Consider the following 15,467-nt stretch of genomic DNA (forward strand, 5'->3'; position numbering starts at 1 on the left):
TGACATTAGCTGAAGACTGGAGCTCCCAAAGTGTCCGCAAAAGAGAGATGGAACAAGATGTGGTATGTCTATACAATGGAATACAACTCAGCCATAAAACAGAATGAACTAATGCCTTTGTCAGCAGCATTGATGGATCTGGAGGTGACTGTATTAAGTGAAGGAAGTCATATAGAGCAGGACGAAAAGCCTAGGGTTGAACTGAAAAATCCATTCAAATGAATGCATCTACAAAACAGAAAAACTCAGAGACTTAGAAAAAACTTTTTTCTGGTTAAAAAGGGGGAAAGGTGATGTGGAGGAAGGGATAAGTTAGGAGGTTGGGTTTAACATATGCACAGTAATATATGTAAAATAGAGAGTCCACAGTGACCTACTGTATAACACAGGGGACTCTACTCAAAACTCTGTAATAGCTTAGATGGGAAAGGAATTGAAAGATACAGATACATACATGTATTCATGTAACTGAAACACACTTTTCAACAAGCAAAACAAACACCACGTTGTAAATTAACTCTATTCGAGTATACAGTAAAGAATAATTTTAAAGAGAAAACAACAGAAAAGAAATGCCCGTGGCATTCCCCCCGGGGCCTCGATGACCTGGGCTGGGGTCACATCCCTAGAGCCTGAGCAGCATGGGGTCCCAAGGACAGACTGGAAGGGGGCTGAACTGAGGGAGCTGTGGATGATGTGCCAGCAAAGGAGCCCTCCTTGGAGGTGGAATGCCTGGTCCCCTATGGATAGGACCCCAATCCCCAGATCCAGGCGGGCCCTCCTACAGCTCGAGCAAGCCTACTGTGCTTAAAGGATTTTGGACACTGGAGCCTGAAAGAGCTTTGAAAAGTGCCCCCATCGAAGTAGAACAGCACCCTCAGCATCACTGTTTCAGCAGAACTTGGGATTTGCCTGGCAGGTGCAGGGAGAAGGGGAAGAAGTAATGACACAGGAGCCCTCTAATCTCCAAACCAGGAACACGACTGTTCTCTAGGACTCCTGTTGCCAGAGGAAACCGCCTGGGGCATGAGGCAGTGCTGCCGCCTTGTGGACGCATTCTGTAACAACCACCTGAAAACCAGCGCTTAGGATCACTTCATGGAGAAGGCAATGGCACCCCACTCCAGTACTGTTGTCCGAAAAATCCCATGGATGGAGGAGCCTGGTAGGCTGCAGTCCATGGGGTCGCTAAGAGTCGGGCACGACTGAGCGACTTCACTTTCCACTTTCATGCATTGGAGGAGGAAATGGAAACCCACTGCAGTGTTCTTGCCTGGAGAATCCCATGGATGGAGAAGCCTGGTAGGCTGCAGTCCATGTGGTCGCACAGAGTCGGACACGACTGAAGCGACTTAGCAGCAGCAGGGTCACTTCATATTCACAGAGTCTGTGGGGCTGTAAGGACACCTGACCTCAAGCAATGTCTTGCCATAGGTAATCAAAAAATGGTCAGAACACTGCAGACCATCAAGAAGCCATCGTGAAGAGGTCAGTTTTTAACGCACACTTAAAAAAAAAAACCCTGAAAAGATGCTCCACATCACTTACTATGGGAGAAATGAAAATAGAAACTTCAACTAGGTATCACCTGAGACCAGTCAGAAGGCACATCCTCAAAAAGACCACAAAGAGTTGTTTGGGGGGAGAATGAATACATGGAAATGTGTGGCTGAGTCTCTCTGTTGTACATCTGAAACTATGACAGTATTGTTAATCGGGTATACTCCAGTATAAAGTAAAAAGTTAAAAAAAAAAGACTATAGAAAGTAAATGAAGGAGATGTCATGGAGAAAAGGAAAAACCTTCTATGCTTTTGGGGGAGAATGTAGATTGATAACAGTCCCCATGAACAACAGTATGGAGATTCCTTAAAACACTACAAATCGAGCAACAGCATGATCCGGCCTTCTCACTCCTGGATCTCTACAAGGATGAAAAACCATACTTAGCTAACACATGTGCATGCCAAAATTCACTGCAGCACTATTTACATTAGTCAAAAGAAACATCCAAAGTGTCCATAGAGGATAGATGGCTCAAGACGCTGTGGTATGTCTATACAATGGAATGTGACTCGGCCATAAAACAGAATGAACTAATGCCTTTGTCAGCAACATTGATGGACCTGGAGAGATCGTACTAAGTGAAGGAAGTCATACAGAAAAGGACTCAAAGTCTAGTGTATCACTTATGGGTCGAATGGAAAAATCATTGCAAGTGAATGCGTCCAGGAAACAGAAACAGACTCAGTGTCTTAGGAAAGAAACTTCTGGTTACCAAAGGGGAAAGGTGGATGAAAGGGGAGGGATAAGTTAGCACGCTGGGTCCCAAGGCTGGCCTGGAGTGGAGCTCAGGGAGCTGGGAAGGATGTGCCAGCAATGGAGCCTTGCACGTGGACTGTCTGGTCCTCTGTGGATGGAACCTCGGTCTCCACATCCAGCCGGGCCCTCCTACAGCTCAAGCAAGCCACTGCACATAAGGGAAGGTGGGCCCTCTGGGATGGATGAGCTTTGAAAATTGCCCCCACCTGAGAAGTACAACACCCTCAGCATCACCAGGACCACAGCTTTCTCTAGGACTCCTATTGCCAGAGGAAACCACATATGCAGCATGAGGAAGTGCTGCTGCCTTGGAGATGTTTTCCATAAAGACTCGAAAACCAGAGCTTTTATGTCACTTCTCATGAAGAGCAGAGACAATACTCTGCTGACAGAGGTCCGTATAATCAAGGCTATTGTCTTCCCAGTGGTCACATACGGTTGTGAGAGCTGGACCATAAAGAAGGCAGAGCACCAAGGAATTGATGCCTTTGAACTGTGGTGCTAAGAAGACTCCTGAGAATCCCTGGACAGTAAGGAGAGCAAATCAGTCAATCTTAAGGGAAATCAACCCTGAATACTCATTGGAAGGATGGATACTGAAGCTCCAGTATTTCAGTCATCTGCAAACAGCTGACCCACTGGAAAAGTCCCCAGTGCTGGGAAAGATTGAGTGAAGAAAAGAGGTTGTCAGAGCATGATATGGCTGAATGGCATTACTGATTCAATGGACATGAACTTGGGAAAACTTCAGGAGATGGTGAGGGACAGGGAGGCCTGGCATGCTGCAGTCCATGGGGTTGCAAAGAGTTGGACATGACTGGGTGACTGAACAATATTCACAAAGCCTGTGGTGCTGTAAAGGATATCTGACCTCAAGCAATGTCCTGCCATAGGTAATCGAAGAACAAGTCAAAATATGGTGGATCGTCAAGAATGCAATCTCAAGAGGTACATTTAAGGTATACTGTTGTGTTTTGAAACCACCTGAAAAGGTGTTCCACATCACTTACTGTGGGAGAAATTAAAACAAAAATTTCAGCAAAGTATCACCTCACACCAGTTGGAATGCACATCCTCAAATATAACACAAAGAGTAGTCTGGGAGAGAATGGACACATGGAAATGTATGACTGAGTCTCTCTGTTGTGAAACTATCTCAACATTTTTAATTGGCTATAATCCAACATAAAGTAAAAGGTTAGAGAAAAAATACTGCCAGCAGTACATGTGGGAGAGGGCAAAAAGAAAAGGGATCCTCTTAAGCTGTTTTGGACAATTCAAACTGGTTACAGTCACACTGGAGAATAGATGGAGGTTCCTTAAAATCTTAATATCAGCAACCACATGATCTGGCCTTCTCACTCCTGTCCCTCTAATGAGAGAAAAACCATACTTCAAAAAGATGCACCCCAACATCTTCTGAAGCACTGTTTACATCATCCAAACAGAAAGTATGCAAAATGTCCATGGAGGATGGATGGGTATAGAAGGTGAGTTATAATATATACATAATGGAATATAACTGAGCTATAAAAAAGAATGAACTAATGCCTTTGTCAGCAACATGGACAGACCTGGAGATGACCACAGGAAATGACGGAAGTCAGATAGAGAAAGATAAAATGTCTATGACATCACTTATGCGTGGAATCTGAAGACTGATACAAAGGAATTCATCTACAAAACAGGAACAGATTCTTGAACTTCTAGAACAAACTTTCAGTTACCAAAGGGGAAAGGTGGGTCAGAATGAGGGATAAATTAGTCAGCTGGGATTAACATATCCACAATAATATATATACCTATATATTGGTGACTGTTGTTCAGTTACCAAGTCCTGTCTGACTGCCATCCCATGGACTGCAGCATGCCAGGCTTCCCTGTCCTTGACTATCTTTCTGAGTATGCTCAAACTCATGTCCATTGAGTCAGTGATGCCAGCCAACCAGCTCATCCTCTGCTGTCCTCTTCTCCTGCCCGCAATCTTTCCCAGCATCAGGGTTGTTTCCAATGATTCGGATTTTTCACCTCAGGTGGCCAAAGTACGGAAGCTTCAGCTTCAGCATCTGTCCTTCCAATGAATATTCAGGGTTGATTTCCTTTAGGATTGACTGACTTGATCTCCTTGCTGTCCAAGTGACTCTCAAGAGTCTTCTCCAACACTACGCTTTGAAAGCATCAGTTCTTCAGTGCTCAGCCTTCTTTATGGTCCAGTTCTCACATCCGTACATGACTACTGGAAAAACCATAGCTTTGACTATAGGTGCCTTTGTTGGCAATGTGATGTCTTTGCTTTTTAATACATTGTGTGTGTGTGTGTGTGTGTATACACACAGACAACAGATAACCTACAAAGACCTACAGTATAGCATAGGGAATTCTACTCAACACTGTAATTGCCTATATAGGAAACTGTCTGAAGAAGAATAGATATATTTGTATGTTGAAACAGGTGGCTGTACACTGAAAACTAACTAGATTGTAAATTCACTGCATTCCAATATACAATAAAAATTAACTTTGAAAAGAGAAGACAAGAAAAGAAAGGGCACCGTATTCTCCCCAGGCCTGGGTGAGCTGGGCTGCCGTCACACCCCTGGAGCCTGAGCAGCCTTGGGTCCCACGGCTGGACTGGGGTGGGGCTGAGAGAACTGGGGGAATGTGTCAGCAAATGAGCTACCCTTGGACCTGTAGTGCCTCGTCCCCTCTGGATGGGACCACAGATTCATGATATCCTCTATCAACTGAGCCAAGCCTAGTGCACCCAAAGAGGGGTGGAACTATTAGGCAGGAAAAGCTCTGAAAAGTCTCCTGGTCTCCATGGCTCCTGGTCTGTGGGGTCCTCACTTCCTTAGAGTCGCCCCACCTACTGACCACAGCACCCTCACCCTCAGCGTGGCACCTCTGCAATGGGATTGCTCTGGGATGGAGGACAGGTGAAGGGCGGGGGCAGAAGTAGTGAGACGCACACCTTTGGGTGTCGTTCTGGCTCTGTGCTATCTAATTTACAACCCAGGAACACAGCGTTTGCTAAGGCTCTGGTTGCCCAGTAACCAGAGATCCCCACGAAGAAATCCTACTGTCTTGCAGCTGTTTCCCACAACTGCAACGTTCAAGTTGGTTCTTAGGGGCACTTAATATTCATAAGGACTGCAGGGTGGTAAATAAATAGCTCTTACCCCAAGAAATATCCCAGGGTAGGTCACTGAATAGGAATTCGAAAGCGGAAAGATTTTGAAGAAGCCAATTTCAAGAGGTAAATTTTACTATAACTATTTTAAAAAAGAGAGAAAAACACACACAAAAATGTATTCCACATCACTAACAAGCAGAGACATGCAAATCAAAACTAAAGCTATGCACCACCTCGCACGAGTCAGAGTGGCTTTCATCACAAAGTCTATGAACAATAGGATAGAGCGTGGAGAAAAGGGAGCCCTCCAACACTGTTGGTGGGAAGGTAAATTGGTAACAGACACTATGGAGAACAATATCAGTTCAGCTCAGTTCAGTTCAGTTGCTCAGTTGTGTCCAACTCTTTGCGACCCCATGGACCGCAGCACGCCAGGCCTCCCTGTCCATCACCAACTCCTGGAGTCTACCCAAACCCATGTCCATTGAGTCGGTGATGCCATCCAACCATCTCATCCTCTGTCATCCCCTTCTCCTCCTGCCTTCAATCTTTCCCAACATCAGAGTCTTTTCAAATGAGTCAACTCTTCGCATCAGGTGGCCAAAATATTGGAGCTTCAGCTTCAACATCAGTCCTTCCAATGAACACCCAGGCCTGAATATAAAGGTTCCTTAATAAAGTAAAAATCAAGCCCCCCTATGATATATAAATTGCACTACTGGGTATATATGCAAAGAAAATCATAATTTGAAAAGACACCTGAACCCCAATATTCATCGCAGCACTATTTCCAGTACCCAAGACATGGAAGCAATTCAAAAACTGGTTTTTCCCTATGAAAGTGAAAAGTGTCCTCATGGATCAGTTTTATCACAATCTAATTATTAGTGTATGAAATGGCATTTTCAGTTTTCATTAAGTGGATGTGTTTACACACACACAAGGACACATACATATAAATACAATGAAGTGACAATCTTCATTACAAGGCAATAAATTCCAATTTTAGATTACAATTTCAATGAAGCCTTGAAAATAAGTTCCCAGCGTCCAAAAGTCCACAGCAGTGCACAACCAGCCCATTAACGGAATTAAAAAACAAAACAAACAAAAAAAACTACCTCATCAGGATCTATCATGTGAACATCAAATGGGAAAAGAATATTTCAACTATGTTATTCATTTTATACTTTGCTGGTTTGTTTTGATTTAATAATTGGATGGTTATTTGATTTAATTTGATTGCGACCGGAAAGCAGTGGACCGAAGGTCAGGCCCAGTTTATCGGGGCTGGTCCACTCTAAGGGTCAGTTCAGGGCATTGCTGTGCTGAGTCCACTGTCCGGGCAGAAATCCGTCACCCAGAAGGACCAACAATCAGATCGACTCTGCTGTGTCCACTTTGCAGGCGTTGCCATGACACCGCTTTTGGCACAAAGAGCTCACTTGTTCAGCTTCTCTACAGTCTTACTTTCTTACACTATCCTTTATTTATTCTACTTGGTAAGCTTTGCTCCACAAAGGAGAAAAAACAAGAGTGGAAAGAAGGGATTACACTTTTTTTTAAGTTCAATTACAAGAACTTGACAACACAAGGATGAATCAAAAGGGAGACTTTAACAGGGCAATTGATTCTTTTCTTTCACTGTGGGGAATGGCTACCATTGGTGACTCATTAAGATAGACAGTGTCCACTTGATTTAGTTTCTGCCAGAAACCAAAATCCACATTCAACATGGTAACAAAAAAAGTCTGTGTAGTCTTTGCCAACAATACAGTATGTCCCTGGGCCATGTAACTACTGGATTTCAGGCTGGTGGACATGTTTTAAGAAAGGCCTGAGAACCATTCTGAGTTACTGGAAGTGCAGGGCTGCAAGTCCCTCGATCTGAAAGTGTGATATTGATGTCTTCAGAGAAGAGACTCTCATACTGCAAAATGGGTTGAATGACAGAAAGCTCATTCAAGGCTTATGACACTGTGGCTCACACCTAGCCATCTCCTGGGTGCCTCTATAAGAACAAGTTCTGAATATAATACATGATGACCTTTGTCAGTGAAGTAATTCCCACTTCAACTGCATTTGGGAATTTATCATTTCCTACTGTGTAGGTCTTATGACCGGTATATTCTTCTATCAAAAATATGACTTATAGGGTAATAAGTCTGGACTTCTCTCTGTATAACCAGTTAAATGGACAAGCACATTTAGAACTACACTTTGTGAAAATGAATCAATTTTGCAAGTTCAGTTGATCTCAATTTTTTTAACCAACTGAACTTTCCAAAATTTGGTGAATTATATTCAAACTATATAATTACATTTAAAAATACTCAGTACTGATTTTTATTTAGAAAAATTCAGCAAATGAGCTGAAGACTGGCCTTGTGAATTAAGGCCTGTTCAGCTATCAATGTCTTACTCCAGGTTCCAAGGTTAGCAACTTTGATTGCTGCAACTTTGATCAGAGACTAGCAAAGAGCATTGCAAGAACGTTCCCCATAAAAGGGATTTGGGAAACACTATAAACAACTTCTATCCCCATGGAAATTCATGTTGCAAATTAATACATTAAAGACTCTGAACCTAGAAATAACCATGTAAACCTTTGCTTAATCTGGTGTTCCCATCTACTAAAAATCCATATTTGAGAAACACCAGCTAACCATAAAGGTGGTATCTAGAATACAAGATACAATAGAGATATAATGTAAGCCATATAGGTAATTTTAACTTTTCTTATAGCCATGTAAATATAAAAAAAGAGTTGAGATTAATTTATTAACCTATTTCATTTAAGTCAATCTATCCAAAATATTTCTTCAACATAGAATCAGAATAAAATAATTAAACAAATATATTTTTGTAATAATCCTTTAAAATTCAATGCTTGTTTTACATGTAACTAGTGGCTACCTTACTGAACACTGCACATATAGAAGATTAATGATGCTATGAAATGAATGTTTAAAATGTCATATTTAACAAATTGATTTTAACAACAACTAATCAACAAATGACATATTTATTACATACTAATAATGATTATTTAGACAATAGGTTGAAATGTAATTCTCATTTACAAGTGAAATCAGAATGGTCCATGTCCAGTGACTTTATGATATCTATGAAGATAGGAATTTTTATGTACTTTGTTAATTGCTATATCCATAGCACCACAGCACCAGGCATATAGGAGATGCCCAGTAAATATTTGTGAAATATATGCCAGCATCAGTTAGGAGAAGATCATATATATATCAAATGATCAGCAAATGCTTAAGGTTTGCTTTACTCAACTAAACAAACTATGTACTATTCAGAGTATTGACTATGTGCTATTTACAAAGAGTTGAATAGTTAAAGAATTGAATAAGTCCTCAAAGAAGGAACTTAACAGCAGGGGTTAGCAATTTTTTTTTTCTTCCTGTAACGATCCAGATAGTAAGTAGTTTAGCTTCTGCGGACCATGGAGTCTCTTTTGCAAATATTCAACTTTGCCTTAGGAGCACAAAAGTAGCCATAAGCAATACATAATTAAATAGGCAAGGCTGTGTTCCAATAAAGTTTTATTTACCAAGACATTGCAGGTCAGATTTGGCCTAAGAGCTGTAGTTTGCCAACCTCTGGTATATACAGTATAGAAAGTAACTCAGATACATTAAACCTAATTATAACCCCATTGACAATAATTACAGAAAATAGGAAACACCTAAAGATTAAAGGAGAAGGCAATGGCAACCCACTCCAGTACTCTTGCCTGGAAAATCCCATGGACGGAGGAGCCTGGGAGGCTGCAGTCCATGGGGTCGCGAAGAGTCGGACACGACTAAGCAACTTCACTTTCACTTTTCACTTTCATGCATTGGAGGAGGAAATGGCAACCCACTCCAGTGTTCTTGCCTAGAGAATCCCAAGGACGGGGAAGCCTGGTGGGGTGCCATTTATGGGGTCGCACAGAGTCAGACACGACTGAAGCGACTTAGCAGCAGTAACAGTAAAGATTAAAGAATAAATTTAGAAAAGAAATGGGCAGAAATCATAGTAAGAAACATTTAAAATTCTACTAAAATACATATATTATATATTGATACATTTTTCTGTATTATATATACTATTCCTGGTTGGTTGGTTAGTTGTCTCGTACACAGGGTTATTGTTACCATCTTTCTAAATTCCAAATATATGCGTTAGTATACTGTATTGGTGTTTTTCTTTCTGGCTTACTTCACTCTGTATAATAGGCTCCAGTTTCATCCACCTCATTAGGACTGATTCAAATGTATTCTTTTTAATGGCTGAGTAATACTCCATTGTGTATATGTACCACAGCTTTCTTACCCATTCATCTGCTGATGGACATCTAGGTTGCTTCCATGTCTTGGCTATTATAAACAGTGCTGCGATGAACAATGGAATGGGGTGGTTGGTTGGTTTAGTCGCTAAGTCATGTCCAACTTTTTGACCCCATGGACAGTAGCCTGCCAGGCTACTCTGTCCATAGGATTCTCCAGGCAAGAATACTGGAGTGGGTTGCCATTTACTTCTCTAGGGGACCTTTCCCACCCATTGTAGGCAGATTCTTTACTGTCTTGGTCTGAAATGCCTACAATAGCTGGCAGCTATACAAAATTGGCAGCTATAAATTCAGTCAATAAATTTATCCATCTCATTAAGACAGGCTGGGATCTGGGACCTGGGACCCTTGATAGCAGTGCATGTACCTGGACAAAAGTCTCTTTGAACAACAAAATACAAAGAAACCATAGGGACTGAAAATAACTACATAACATGCAGAGTTGGGGCAAATGATGAACAACAAGGTACAAAAAGGCAAAAGCCCAACTGCCTCTTCTGAGCTACTGGGAGCAAAAGGAAGGTAGTATGCATGGTCCATGCAGAAGGCACCTCCAAAGAGGGGGCAGAAGACACAAGCCACCCCTCTGGCCCAACCCACCATTTTGCCCCTATCCTCACCTCACTTAAGGGACCAATTCACCCCTTCTGGGGAGTGACCAAGGGAATCTGTTACTTGTTCTTGCTCCCTCATGCTGGAGTACCAATAAAACCTTGCCTGAATTCCTTACTTGTCCTCTTATCAATTTCTACTAATTAAAGAGTCCAGGGATCCAGGCTGGTAACATCATCATCAGGGAAATAACAGACAACCTGGTCTAATGCTTTGCCAAAAAAAATCACCGTGCCTCATATTTAAGAAAGCATTTGCACCAAAAAAATGTATTTAAGCAACATTCATTAATTCAATGGGCACTTGTTGAGCCAGGGCACAATTTAAGGTGGTAGGAATACAGCGAAGGTCAACACAAGCGTGATTCTCAACCCCATGGAATCTGTACTCCAGTGGGAAAGGGACCAGACAGTAAACAAATAAGGTCATTACAATATAATTTTCTCCATATCAATAAATGTCTTAAATATAAACAATGATGTAATCTTTTATGGCAATTACCTGGCAGCTGCTTTAGACCAGGTGCTTAGGAATAGCCATTCTGAAGAGGTGACCGTCTGCATGCTGCCTCAGATGGTGAGACTAACCCTGTCTATGGTACTTCCTTAGTCCACTGGTCTAATGAAAAATCAAAAGAGAAAACAATACTAATTTGGCCTGACTTGAACACTCTACGTTAAAAATAAGTCATCAGGGCTTCCCTGGGGGCTCAGTGGTAAAGAATCCACCTGCCAATGCAGGAGACACGGGTTTGATCCCTGATCCAGGAAGAGTCCATATTTTGTGGAGCAATTAAGCCTGTGTACTGCAATTATTGAGCCTGTGCTCAAGAGTCCGAGAGTCACAACTACTGAACCCACAGGCCACAACTACTGAAGCCCATGCACCCTAAAGCCTGTACTATTCAAGAAGAGAAGCCACCAAAATGAGAAGCCTCTGCATTGCATTGCAACTGGAGAGTAGCCCCTGCTCACAACTAGAGAAAAACCGGCTCAGGAAAGTGGATTTTTGCTGAGTGAAAACAAAGTGTGCAAAACAAAGTCCTACCACAGCCAAAAAATAAAATAAATAAAATTATATATATAATTTAATTTATATATAAATTATATATTTATGTATAATATAACATGTATTATTATATATAATAGAATTTATAATATATGTTAATATATTTATATAATATAATTATATATATTATATAATTAATGAGTTATCACAACTTTCCCCCAATCATTCAGAAATAGTCATTTTTAATTACTTCCAATCCAGGTCAAGCTTATTAACCATTCTTTTTTATCCTTTCCTTTTGAAAACTGAGACACTAACCCCTCTCTAGGATTCTGGAAATTCTCCCACACTCCATGACTTCTCAAACACTATTACTAACAACCACAGTTCTTTAATCAGGGTCATGAAATAGAAGCTGCCTATAACTTTAGATCTGGGCTCTTATAAAAGCCCCTGCACTTTTCTCCAGATTTCTCTTGGACTTTAATTCTTTATTATTGTGTTTTTGTCTGTCCTTCTCGCTTAAAGATCATTCTTAATGAGGAAAAAAATGAAATCAAAGCAAAATCAAAGCCCTTTAAGAAATAAGCTTTCATTTGTTCTTTTCTATGAGTTTTTTTTTTTTTAATCTTTTGAGGCAAATTTGCTTTCTCTTCAACTCTGATTATTTGCATAAATAGATCATTCCTTGTCAGATCACTGTTTATTATGATCACTCACACACACATGTACACTCCAAACCAATTTCAAAGATAGAAAATTCATCAAAGAGAGAAGCCAATATAGCTAAAGTTTTATTCACTCCAGTGGCCTTGTATGACTTTTCCCTAATTACAACAAAATGCCTGGTGGGCACAATATGCCTCCAGAAATATTTTTATTCTTTTTTTTTTTTTTTTTGAGCATGAGTTTTGTTAGCTGAAACAAAGCACTATGATCTTTCTGTCTCTCTGGAGCTTTCTTTCTTTCTGACTTGATACTTCATTAAGATAAAAGGTGAACAGATTTTCCCTCATCTCTCCTTACAAAAGTTCATAAGATGTACCCAAAGGGCAATATATTTGGCCTTAGGGAAGTGGTTGGGCCTCAAGCACTTGGACCCTTTCTTGCTGGTTTTCTCTGGGTCATTGCAGATGAATGACAGAGTATGAGAAAGGCATAAAAAATTTCACCTGAAAATAGGCTTTTTAAAAATTGAGCTAAAATTAATTGACAGGACCATCTGAATATAAAGCTGTATCTTTCTCATGGTCTCTCAACGGGAAGAAAGAATTTCAGCAGAAAGAACAATAGGGCCACCCATCCTACCTCAGAGAATTTATCCCCCCAAATCAGCTATGAATGTACAGACCAAAGACTTATCTTTATATTTGACTTACTGGCCAGTTTACCAGTCACCAAGGTTCATGTTCTCTTCTCTCTCTCTTTAATACAAGTAATCTTCAGGGCTGTAAAATATCCAGATGAGAAAAAGATATCTCTAAGACTTTTGATTCATGATCAAAAGCTGGCAGATGAAACGGCACAAAATTTTACTTAGAAGTGAACAAAAATTTAATACAAACCTCAAATAAAAATAGATAACACCATTTATTAACATCTTTTCTCTGGGAATGTCTTATCAAATAGAATTGCTACGTAGTATTTTTAGCTTGATTTCATTGGGAAACATGTTTCTTTTTTTCAAAATTTTCTCTCATAAAAATGGTTTCTCCCTCTATTTTTCATCCTTTTTTCCTTCTTTTATTTCTTTCATTTTGGTTTTCCTTGTAAGGCAACCTAACCTACACCGGTCAGGCACCACACAAAAGCAAAGGGTCAGTAGTTAATCGAACTTGAGAGCCCTGACACCTTTCATCTCCTAATAAACCTAATTTATTCTTCCTAATCCCGATTTTTGCATTTCAGGTAAGAGTATATAAATGTCAAAGTTATGGTCTTCAAGGAAAAAGAAACATTTCCAAATTTAAAAATTATTAGAAGTTTGAAGGAAAAAATAAATGACTGGGATGAGAAAAGATATCACAAAAATATTAATTCAGAAAATACTCAGAAGATTAGTGTCTACCCAATGCCCATTTCGGAGATGGCAATGGCACCCCACTCCTGTACTCTTGCCTGGAGAATCCCAGGGCCAGGGGAGCCAGGGCTATCGTCTATGGGGTCACACAGAGTCGGACACAACTGAAGTGACTTAGCGGCAGCAGCAGCAACACTCATTTTACATAAAGCAACGTGCTTTGTTCAGAGGTATAGAATTAGCCTTTAAATTATATTACAAGGCATTTAAATAGTCCTAAAATGACATAAACATAGGCTTTTCCCCCCATTTTTGTGAAAAAGTCATTAAAATTACACTTTATTTTCAAAATTGTTGCAGTTGCAGGGCAATTTGGGGACCATTGTTATATTTTGGATGGTCTTCCCTGTGGTTCAGTTGGTAAAGAATCTACCTGCAATGTAGGAGACCTGAGTTCGATCCCTGAGTTAGGAAGATCCCCTGGAGAAAGAAATAACCCTCCAGAGTAAGACAGGCCTTATTCCAGTCCCAGCTATCTGAGCAGGGCTGATTTAACCCCTAAGCACAATAGGTTTAGTGCCTAGAGCCCACAGTGCTTTTAGGAGTCCACAAAAAATGTGTTAATTTCTTTTAAAATAAAGGGTAAAAGGAAGATAATGAGTCAAGTCTGGGTTATTTTCATATTTATGTCAATCCATTCATAAAATTTTAAGTATTTTTGATAGGAAAAAGACCCATGAAAGCAGAAGTGCACAGGGCCCATGAAAGTCATGATGTGGGCCATAGCAGAGTGGTCTTGGATGAGTAATTTTAGTCCCTCTGAGTATTGGCTTCATGATCTGTAAAATGAAGACAGTAATGGAACTTATGTCACTGATGAGGAATATATATATTCTCCAATATCTGTTTCCTTTTTATTCTCAGTAATAGGGAGGATAACACTTCTCTAACTTCGTGGAGTTACTCCTGACTGTATGGCTTGCTGTGGCTAATAAAATGTGAGCAGCTCTGACATGCACTGCTTCCAGAAAGAAGCACTTAATGGCTTATGATTGGCCTTCCACCTCTCTCTCTTCCCCAGCCTTGGTGGCCATCATCATCTTAGTCACTCAGTCATGTTCAGCTCTTTGTGACCCCATGGAGTATTTGTAGCCTGCTGGGCTCCTCTGCCCATGGGGATTCTCCAGGCAAGAATACTGGAGTCGGTTGCCCCGCCCTCCTCCAGGGGATCTTCCCAACCCAGGGACTGAACCCAGGTCTCCTGCATTGTAGGCAGCTTCTTTACCATCTGAGCCACCAGGGAAGCCCTTGGTGGCCATAGTAGGATGCAATGATATGCAAATGTGATATGATTGAAGCAGACTGGAGTTCTGAGCTGAAACAAAGGACAGCTGCTCTACAGAGTTATCTTGGGCCTCCAGTTTATTTCTTACATAAGCAAGAAATAAACATTTAATTGCTAAAATCATTGGGACTTGGGGGTTATTTATTACTGAAGCACAATACAGATGAACCTAGTTGGTACAATAGGGATATAGTGATGACTAGATAAGATTATACAATTAAAAGCTCTTATATTATCATTGTCAGGTGGTACCTAATAATAAGGTGCAAAATAATAATAAGTAAGTACTTTGAACATAGAGTTCAATAAATAGCTCCTTCATTATTGTTGTTATTGTTTTTGCTTAAGTCCTGCTGCCCTCCCTTCCATGTCACAGGGTGCTCTTAATCCCACTCTGATTTCCATTGTCAGGGAATTTATTACTATTGCAGAAATGTCTCCTCTTAGGTACAGAATATTGTCAAATGGTATATTTAAGTAAGTGTGGCTTTGCTCCAATGTAGCCTGCCAAACGCCAGTTGGAATCATCACCCTCTATTCATGAGCTGGGGCAGGTCCCCTCTCTCTCTCTCTGTCCTGGCTATATTTCTCTTGCCACTCCATCTGCCTCTGAGTTTTGTACCTTTATTCCTTGCCTTGTGAAAATGAAATGTTTCCTCCCTTACTTTTTG

The 15,467-nt window shown here is 40.6% G+C and overlaps 1 long non-coding RNA gene across 3 annotated transcripts in view; it reads right to left on the reverse strand.

The window, feature by feature from the left end:
- Nucleotides 1-15,467, reverse strand: part of LOC139178610 (uncharacterized) — a 389,375-nt gene that overhangs the window by 220,549 nt on the left and 153,359 nt on the right. For all 3 annotated transcript variants that reach the window (XR_011563000.1, XR_011562999.1, XR_011563001.1), the window contains exon 3: nucleotides 12,811-12,879. This is a non-coding gene — a long non-coding RNA (uncharacterized lncRNA). The remainder of the gene's footprint in view (nucleotides 1-12,810; nucleotides 12,880-15,467) is intronic.

The sequence above is a fragment of the Bos indicus genome, chromosome 22 (genome assembly GCF_029378745.1).
Source record: "Bos indicus isolate NIAB-ARS_2022 breed Sahiwal x Tharparkar chromosome 22, NIAB-ARS_B.indTharparkar_mat_pri_1.0, whole genome shotgun sequence".
NCBI lineage: Eukaryota > Metazoa > Chordata > Mammalia > Artiodactyla > Bovidae > Bos > Bos indicus.